Genomic DNA, 9505 nt, shown 5'->3' with positions numbered 1-9505 from the left:
ATTACATATATATACACACACACATATACATATATATATACACACGCACACACACACACCCACGGCGCCCAACCCGCCAGAAGAACGCGTGGTGGGAATATATATATATACACTCCCTGTTCATTCATTTCTTCGAAGCTATTGTCTTAGACGATTGTGGTGGTGGCTAAGTAAATCCAAAACCTGTAGGGCATGCAGTCAGGAAGGGAAAATCAGGAGAAGGCTAGAACCAGTGGGCACCAGCCAAAGGTGTCATCCATAGGGGAAATTCTTTCTCTAACGTACTGAGCACCCTCAGCCCTGATTGAAAGACTTTCCAACTGATTCCTTCAGGCCCACCTAGACTATCCAGGATTATCTCCCTAACTTTAAGTCAACTGATTAGGAGCTTTAATTACATCAGCAAAATACCTCCAGAGCAACACCTGGATTGACATTCTACCAAATAACTGTGGGCTGTAGCCTAACCAGTGGACACATCGAAAAAGCCACACAACATCACAAACCACCTGTGCTGGCAACTGACTAAATTAATTCTGTTAATAGCCACTTTGGCTTTATTATTACAGGTAATTCAAGCACAAGCGACATAAATCAATAACGGCCGCCGAGTTGATGTATGAGGGTCCCACTTTGGAACTTCAGAGTTGGAAGGGGCCATGAAAAGCTTAGTCTGTATTTCAACACAGCCGAGGCATCCGCACCTCGTCCTCTCTAGCGCTCGGCGGGGCTGGGGCGTCTCGGGCAGTGGCGCACCCAGCTGGACGGGAGGGGAGCCCACCTGGAACGCGGCGCCACGGGTGCGGGAGCGGCGAGTGGGCGGGGCGTCGAGGCGGCGGGTGGCGACGGCGCCCAGCCCGCCAGAAGAACGCGCGGCGGGCAGACGGCTGGGAGCCGCTCCGGTAGGGCGAGCGCGGCCGGCGGTGGGTGGGAGGAGAGGTTGGGGGAGGAAGGAAAGGGAAGAGGCGGAGCGTGGGAGCGCACAGTGTCAGGAATACAATAGTGCTCCGCGCCGCCTCAGCCGCCGCCGCCGCCCAACCGCCTGCCCAGCGCTGAGGCCTGACGGGCCGGGCGGACGAGGGCCGAGGGCGGGAGCTGAGGCGCTGGGGGCGGCCCCGGCGGGGGGCGGGGGCGAGGAGGGGATTAAGGGGCAGGTGCGAGGGAGGGAAGAGAAGAAAGCGAGCGGTTAGGGGGGCGGTTACCACTCCGACCGGACTCACCCGGCACATTGCCGGGCCGCGGCGTGGAGCCGGGCAGGAGCCGCGAGCCAGCTGCTCGAAGGTAGGCGCCGCGGAGGCCGGACCCGGCGCGGGCGAGGTTTGGGGCGTCGCGCTGGGTGGGCGGCGGGAGCGGCGGCCTCCGGGAGTGGAAGCGGGCGGCGCGGAGCGCACAGTCCCGGCCCAGCCTCGCCGCGCTCCGGGTCGCTCCGGTTCCACATCGTGGTCGCCTCCGGCGTCCCCGGCGCCTTGGGGCCGAGAGCGCGTGTGGACTGAGGTAAAGTGCCTAGTGGCCCCTCTGCCGGCCCGGGCAGTGCTTGGTGGCCCGGGCGGGGGGCGGGGGCGGACGCGCGAGCTCGGCTGCAGCTCTCGGCTACACCGGGCAGGAATTGAGCGCCATAACTGTTGCGGCTCTTTCCTCCGGTGCCCCCTCCTGGCGCCCCCTCCTCCGTCCCTGCCCTTTGCCTGGCTTCGGGACTGACGGGGCCAGACCCGTGGCGGGAGGACCTGCACTGTCGACCGCCAGGGGTCGGATGCTCCAGGGAGCGAGGGCGCGCCCTGGCTGTTTAGATGTTGGGGGGCGGAAAGAACCGAGTGCCTGGAGAGGGAAGAACGGGTGGTGTTGGGTGCGGCGAGGCACCCCGGGGAGCTCGGGTGCCCACCCGGCGGGAGCGAGAGCGCGGGCGCCCGGCGGGTCGGCGAACTTTCCCTCCAGCTGGCGGCATTGTTCGAACTGCGGGTCCGTGGCCGCTGAGCGTCGGGCGGTCCCGGGGTGGGAAAATCGTGAGGGCTTCGCTAGTCTTTCCGAGAAATTTTCCCACCGCTGGGCACGGCAAAGTTAACTTTTCTCCAGCTTTCGAGTTCGTTTCATTCCCTCCGCCCCGAGGGCCGTAGTTTGTTTTTGTTTTGTTTTGTTTTTTGGTTTTTTGTTTTGTTTTTTTAAATAGCCTTCAATCTTTTTCTCCCGCTTTTCAGAGCAGAGCCAGTGCTTCGGTGGAGTCTAGCTTTAAATTGCACAGAGCAGCCTGCGTTTGTTATTTGTGAGGATTGGGTGGCGGGATCTGGAGTGAGTGACCACAATGGTGGTATGTGGAGGCATGTTTCAAAGTTTTTATCGCTGTGCAGCCCTGGGACATATGTAGCTACTAGGGATTTGGCAAGAAACTTGTTTGGCCGCTTCTCCGACTTTGAGTTGCAAGGAAATCCGTGGCCTCAGATGTGCGCGAGTTGTTTGGTGTGTGTGTGTGTGTGCTGTGAGGTGCGGTTATCTATGAAGCTGAGGATGAGATTCCCCCCTCCCGCCCTCTGATTGTGTAAGAAGTCGGAAACCGTGTTGAAGGTGATTCCAGTGGTGGCCTGGAGGGAAAGGCGACCTCATTCCCTGTGTTCAGTCTGATAAAGTGAACTGCTGCTCTCTAAATTTGGGAAGTAATGAAAAATGATTTAGGTAAAAACTGGTTGCACAACGTCTTTGCTTAGTTTAAGCAACCCACAATCCACTTTCCCAGACCAGTTCTCCTCTTAAATACTTTCCCTTTGGCCACTTCTTGTCAGCCTAGGTCTGGGATGGGGAAAGAGTAGAGCTGAGAGAGGAGTCGGTCTGAACAAAGCATTGTGTTTTTATTTAGTTTAATACTTCCAAAACATCTGTAGACAATGGGAATGTGGGTCCCGGCCTTCGTACCCTTTGAGTAGTGTGGTTCTCATGCTTTTGTAGCATCATGTGATTACTCTTCGGATAAGTGAAAATAGATTTTTTTTCTTTTTTGTTTAATCTAGAAGTATTCTACCTCCATATCATTTTCTCTTTCATTTAAAGTGAGCTCTGAGCTTAAATACTTGAACTGTAAAAGGATAATACCCTCTCTTCAAGGATTACCTGAGATCTTTGAGAAATGTTTCAGTGCCCAGCGTGTATTCAACTGTCAATCGATGTTAGCCACTATCATTGCCACCTTTTCTCCAGTTGTGCTCTTCTTTACGCTTTTGTTTGCTAGAGAATAGCTTTTAACCCAATATTGTTGCCTTGCATTTTCTGTCCAGTCAATTCTGGAGTACTCAGGGGTGCAAGGCTGGCTCTAGAATTCACACTTTCTCTCTCCCCTCTTCTCTGAGTCATGTTGCTTGCCCTCAGCAATGCGATGTGAATCTGGTCACAGGTAGAAAAAAAGTAGAGAAAGTCTCCCCACTCCTCCCTGAAGTGTTGTGACCCACCTTCAGGCCCGTTGGGGAGATTCCCAGGAGCAGGACAGGTGATGGTGCAGGGCTGGCATCATAGCTAAGAAGTATGGATTGGTGAAAGTTAAAGAAGAAAGGGTGTTGAAGACTTGTAGGTTTTGTATGGTTCTCTCCTTTAATAATGCTTGTCTTTTCCCTCTCTTGTGTTCCACCAACCATAACAACCCATTTTTTTCCCGTAACCTACACAAAGCTGTATCTTCTTTCTGCCCACTACTTTGAGGTCTGGCTGGAACTAGGCAAGTATTTTGGAGGAGGTGGGGGAGGTAGGAGGCATCAGGTGTTGATGAAGACATGGCATTAGAGGGCTCTTACAAGCCTTGATCAGAGTTGTAGAGAGCTAGTCCAAAAATGAAGTTGAACATTATCATGGGACATAATGCACCTATCTCCTTGTGGAGCTTACACAAAATAGGAGCTGAGAAGACAGGTAATATGCTGTCTTACATTAAGAAAATCTCTCATTGAGGTATAATTTACTATGATCTTGACTTGCCCCACAATATAGGTGAGAAGTGAGTGTTAGGTGACGCCTGTCTGGCACTCTCCTAACTTGGGGACACTTTAATGGCTCACAAGTTTCTGTTGTTCCAGTTACATTGGCTGGGAAAGCTGAAGCATTCTGGTTTGCATGGTGGGGAGGATCTAGGATGAATGGATAGAAGTGATATAAGGATAAATGGTTACTAGCAAGTAAGTGATCATTACAGACCAAATAACTACCACTTTGAGTTTTCTGTTTTCTGGAATCTTTGTGACTCCCCCATGGTTATTTTTGCCTTGTTCCTGTAGGTCTTTTCATAGACAATAGCAGCAAAATTCTTACCATTAGAACTGCCTCTGTGCTTTTCTTGGGAGAAGGTAAGAGAAAAAGGGTCTTGGGAAAAGTTTGCCTGATTTCATAGCTAGGCTTGTGAAAAGGAAGGTGATAACTCAGAAGGCAACCAACTGAATAAAGGACCTAGTGTGGGAAAATAGTACTGGGGTTTGACCAATAGGAGACACCTATGAGTTCATCAATACTTTTCAAGCAGCAAGTAATTTAATCTTTGCCACAACCCAGGAACCATGGCTGTGCCCTGCTACCCAAGGAGCTCCTTTTCACTTAGTATTGGCTGCTGGGCAAGGAAACCCGAGCCTAGAATGTGGTTTTTTGTTTGTTTGTTTTTTTGTTTGTTTGTTTTTTTGAGACACATGACAAGAAAATACGACACCAGCATGGCCAATACACTAGACTTTGTGTGTTGAAATCTTCTGGGACACATTCTTCTTTAGATTTTAAAATCTTATTTTGATAATTACAAAATGTTACAAGAATAGTTCAAAGAACTCACTATATTCTCAATTATTAACAGTTTGCTCTCATTTGCTTTATCACTTGCTCTTTTTGTTTCTCTTTCCAAACCATTTGTTAGTAATCACTGAGATTTATTATTTGTTCTTTCTTTCAAGCCATTTGTTAGTAATCACTGAGAGATTGGTACTTATCAAGGGCATCCTGCCCTGAACAGTGGCGCATTTGCAGCCACTGGGTATAGCAGAGCAGTGTTGGTGAGGCAGGGTCCCAGAGGTAGAGCAAAGTCTACCTACAGCTATGAAGCACACAATTTGTAAACTCTGTAGAATCTCTAGGGCTAGATATAGAAATCATTATCAATTGTAAAAGTGGTTAAGATAAACCCCACTTTTCTCACCATTCTTGTCAAGTTTGTTCTTAACTATGCCAAACTTTAATATTGTTAATGAAAATTCACTCCACTCCCCAACTTTGCAGCAATAATATATTCTCCAAGATTTTCATTTAATTCATTCAGCAAACATGTATTGAATACCTTCTGTTTGCTAGGGGTATAAGAGGTGAAAGATAATCATCCCCTTTACAGCTCAACTTTGAGTGGAAAGGAATTAAGTCATCTTCTCACAGTCAGGGGGAAGAGTGCTCTGCTGAAGGGGTTCACAGAGAGTGATGGGAGCACCATCCTGGTTAAGGATCTGAGGAGTAGATCTCTGGGAGTCATTTGGGATGGATGTAACTATGAAGATATATCTTCTCCGAGGCCTGCTCTTAGATGACAAGGTTCGTGAGTTAGGGAAGCCTTTGGTGTCATATACCCAGCACAGGCTGTGAGGTCAGGCCAACTTGGATTCAACTCCTAGCTCTACCACTTGCTCTTGGCCAGTTACTTAACTTCTCGGTGCCTCAATTTCTTTGTCAAACCATATCTCTGAGGGTGGTAGTGAGAATTAATCGATGATTTGTAAACTTTCATCTTACTCTACAAAAATGCAATATTTGGGGAAATTGCCTAAAAAGTAATAGGTATTAAGGTGGGATCCAAGCTGGGGAGGGGGGTGTGTTTCTATTTTTTTCAACAAATAAATATCTAATTGCACTAAGAGCTATGATGGACATTATCATCTAGGATAATAACAATAACAGCAGCAATTATTTCTTAAACATTTCCTGTGTGCCGAGTACTGTGCTAAGTGCTTAACAGAGGATCTCTCTCTCTGAGGTGTGAGACTCAGAAAGGTGAAGCAAAGGTAACTTGTCCAACGTCACACAGCAAGTATAAGGTAGAATGTCCCTGTGAGGGAGACCAGCATGGTGCCCTGAGCCTTGAGAATGAGCAGGAATAAGCAAGGTAAAGGTTAGAGAGAAGGGATTGCCAGGCAGGGGTAGCAGCAGGTGTTGTGAGGGCACTGAGGTGGGAGAGAGATGTGGAAAGGATCCACAGAGGTTTGGCTAGGAACTGGGGTAAGAGAGATGAGGTGGGCAGGGAAAGATTGACAGGGCCTTACAGGACCTCATTAAGGAGCTTGTGTTTTATTCCAAGTACAATGGGAGGTGTTTCTCTCTCTCTCTCTCTCTCTCTCTCTCTCTCTCTCTCTCTCTCTCTCTCATTGGAGGTCTCTCTCTCTCTCTCTCTCTCTCTCTCTCTCTCTCTCTCTCTCTCTCTCTCTCTCTCATCCAGAGAAGCATATAGCGAGGCCTAAACAAAAATGGTTTAAGAAAGTCATTTCCCCTTCAGTGGCCCACCTTGCAATCCAATAGAGGCAATGTCCCCAGACCAAATGTGTAGGTCTTAAACAGTCTCTCTCTATCTCTATCTCTCTCTCTCTCTCTCTCATCCAGAGAAGCATATAGCGAGGCCTAAACAAAAATGGTTTAAGAAAGTCATTTCCCCTTCAGTGGCCCACCTTGCAATCCAATAGAGGCAATGTCCCCAGACCAAATGTGTAGGTCTTAAACAGTTTTTATTGACTGCCATTAACATGGCTAAAAAGAGTTTCTATGATGCTGGAAGAAGTTGGTCCTTCAGAATGCTTCTAGAAGGAGGCTTAATTAGGCTCATATAGCTGATGCTTTTTAGGCTGCATTAAGGGAGCTCTTTCAGCTCTCACTGATCCCTGTCACATGGGGAAAAAGTAGAATTGAGAGAAAATGTAATTCCTGGAAACCTGAGTTGTTGTTCAGTGTTAGAAATGGAACTGTCGAGTATAAGACTTTGGTTTAAATATATCATGATAAAGATACTTCAGTGACTAAATGGAAATTTTTTTTATGTTTTTTGTTTTTTGCATGTGTGTGCCATCTGTGATGGCAGACAGCACATTTGTTAGAATCTGGGAAGACTTAAGTATTTTTTCAATACTTATATATTTATTTATTCTCATCCAGGTACTGGAAGTTTTTCTGTTTGAAACTATTTCTTATCCACAGAGTAAACTTCACAGGAGGAAAACCAGTGTTCTGTTCCCCTTCCCATAAGTACTAGGCCACAAACATATTTACTTTTAAGTAGCCTGTGTCAATTAGCTTTTTGGGGGAGGGTGGTTAGCTGGTGGCTAGATGATCTGGGATAGCCTTACTCACACATCTGTTGGTTGGCAGGCTGGTTGGTCTGGGAGGCCCTAAGCTGGGATGGTTCATCTCCACTCTATGTGGTCTGCCCTCCAACTGGCTAGTCTGGACTTACCAACATGGTGGTCTTGAAGTCACAGAGTAGCAACTGAGAGCAAGCACCAGTGCACAAGCACTTTTCAAATGTTTGCTGTGTCACATTTGCTATTGTCCCATAAGCTAAAGCATGGAAGTGCTTCTGTGGCCAAGCCCAGAGTCATTGTGGGAGGTGACCATTCAAAGGTGTGGATACAGGGAGATGTGAAAAAATTGGGGGCCATTACTGCAATAATTCATAACAATTAGCAGTGAATGTAAGCTCTTAACCTTTTATAAATCTTATTAAACACCCATTTCTGAATGTAGTGTATTCTAGAGACTAAATAATGTGATTGTGCTATTGGTGACACCTCTTCCACCGAGTGTGGAATGGAGGGATGGTTTTTCTAGGAAAAAGCCGACGGGAGACAGTGTGGTTTTGGACATAGATATTCTTGTGAGTGGCTTAACTGCTTTCTGATCTTGCATGGCTATTATTCAAAGGAGTCCCTAGATTTTCTTAACCTTCCATTCAAGCATTATCACGAAAACCCTAGTGTATTAGACTCTACTAGGTTTTGTGGTCAAGCAAAAAGACTGTTACTTGGGAACCACGACCACTTAAGAGATGAAAGAAACATTTGCAGTCTTTCCTTGGAACCTTTATGTGATTTATAATTTGTACCTAAGAGAGGAAATCCTTATTTGAGCATTGGTAATAAGAACAAGGGATTCTCTGTAGATGTGTTTTAATTGGGCAAGATTTAAAAATCTTCCTGTGGTTGCAGTGAAAAATCTAGCATTGCACTATGAAGTGAGTGGCCAGGAATTACCAATTTGGGGCATCAGCCTCTGACCTTTGCTTGTGAAGATCTCAGAAGTAACACTTTCCACATGACTGAAATAGGCTTTACAACAGCTTGTAGCCTGAAATATATTATATGAAAATGCAACTGGACCCTAGGAAATATGTGTGGGAAACTATACAAGGCTCATTTTGTGTGTCTTAAGAGATGTACAGTCCTCCAGAAAATAGCCTGGTGATAGAATCTTAGCTTTTCTTCTTTCCTCCTAGGATAAAAGTTAAAAATCTCTGACATTTTAAAAGTCAGTGACTTGAAAGAGCAGTCAAAATTTATAAACACACACATCATTAGATCCCGCAAACACTTCCAGGAATTTATTCAACAAATATTTACATATTAATTGGAGTATTGCTTGTAGTAGCAAAAGATTGGTAATATCCTAAGGGTCAATCAAGAATATTGAAGACACTGATAGTTTTGGAGCATGCATGACCAAGCAGGTAGAGGGTGAGAGGGAGACGTTTCAGTACATAAACTTTTATATGTGTGTTTTGAATTTTAAGCAATGTGAATATATTTTCTTATTTTAAAAGTTAAATACATTTTTTTAAAGAGATGATATATAGTGATGTGAACTTCCATAGACTTCTATCCAAGTTGACCTGATCAGAGCTATTCCTGTTCAAAAAAAATCTAGTCAGTTTTTCCCCCTAGAAATGCCTCACAATAGCGTACTTCTGAATTTTAAACTGTAATTCTGCCTTTTCCAGAATGTCACATGAGTGGAATCATACAATATATAGCCATTTTTTATTCTTGCTTTTAGTGGATTCATCCATATTATGTGAATGAATAGCCTGTTCCTTTTCATTACTGAATGCTATTCCATTGTATGGATGTACCACAGTTTGTTCATTCACCTGTTGAAGGACGACTTGGTTGTTACCAGTTTCTTGGTGGTTATGAATAGAGCTGTGGTAAACATTAGTGTACAGATAGATCTCTGTGTGGATATAAGTTTGCGGTTTATTGGGGTAAATCCGTAGGAATGGGATTAGTGGATTTTTCTTTGACAGAAGTTACCAAACTATGTTCCAAAGTGGTTCTACCGTTTTATATTCTCTCCTGCCATGAATGTGAAGTATGTATTGAGGTTCATATTCCACATATGGATGTCTAGTTGTCCCAGCACCACTTGTTGAAAAGACTATCCTTTCTCCATTGAATTGCCTTTGCATATGTGTCAAAAATCAGTTGGCTATGCTTCTGTGGATCTGTTTCTGGGCTCTCTGTTGCATCGC

At 45.8% G+C, this 9505-nt stretch overlaps 1 protein-coding gene across 2 annotated transcripts in view; it reads left to right on the top strand.

The window, feature by feature from the left end:
- Positions 1 to 982: 982 nt before the first annotated feature.
- Positions 983 to 9505, top strand: part of JADE3 (jade family PHD finger 3) — a 152084-nt gene continuing 143561 nt past the window's right edge. The window contains exon 1 of one of the 2 annotated variants that reach the window (XM_030934771.1): positions 983 to 1281. The gene's annotated coding sequence lies outside the window, so the exon portion shown is untranslated. The remainder of the gene's footprint in view (positions 1282 to 9505) is intronic. The other variant, XM_030934772.1, reaches the window with a different exon arrangement.

The sequence above is a fragment of the Rhinopithecus roxellana genome, chromosome 7 (assembly GCF_007565055.1).
Source record: "Rhinopithecus roxellana isolate Shanxi Qingling chromosome 7, ASM756505v1, whole genome shotgun sequence".
Lineage (NCBI taxonomy): Eukaryota > Metazoa > Chordata > Mammalia > Primates > Cercopithecidae > Rhinopithecus > Rhinopithecus roxellana.
Note: the sequence above shows the minus strand (reverse complement) of the source record. Positions and strands in the feature narration are given on the sequence as shown.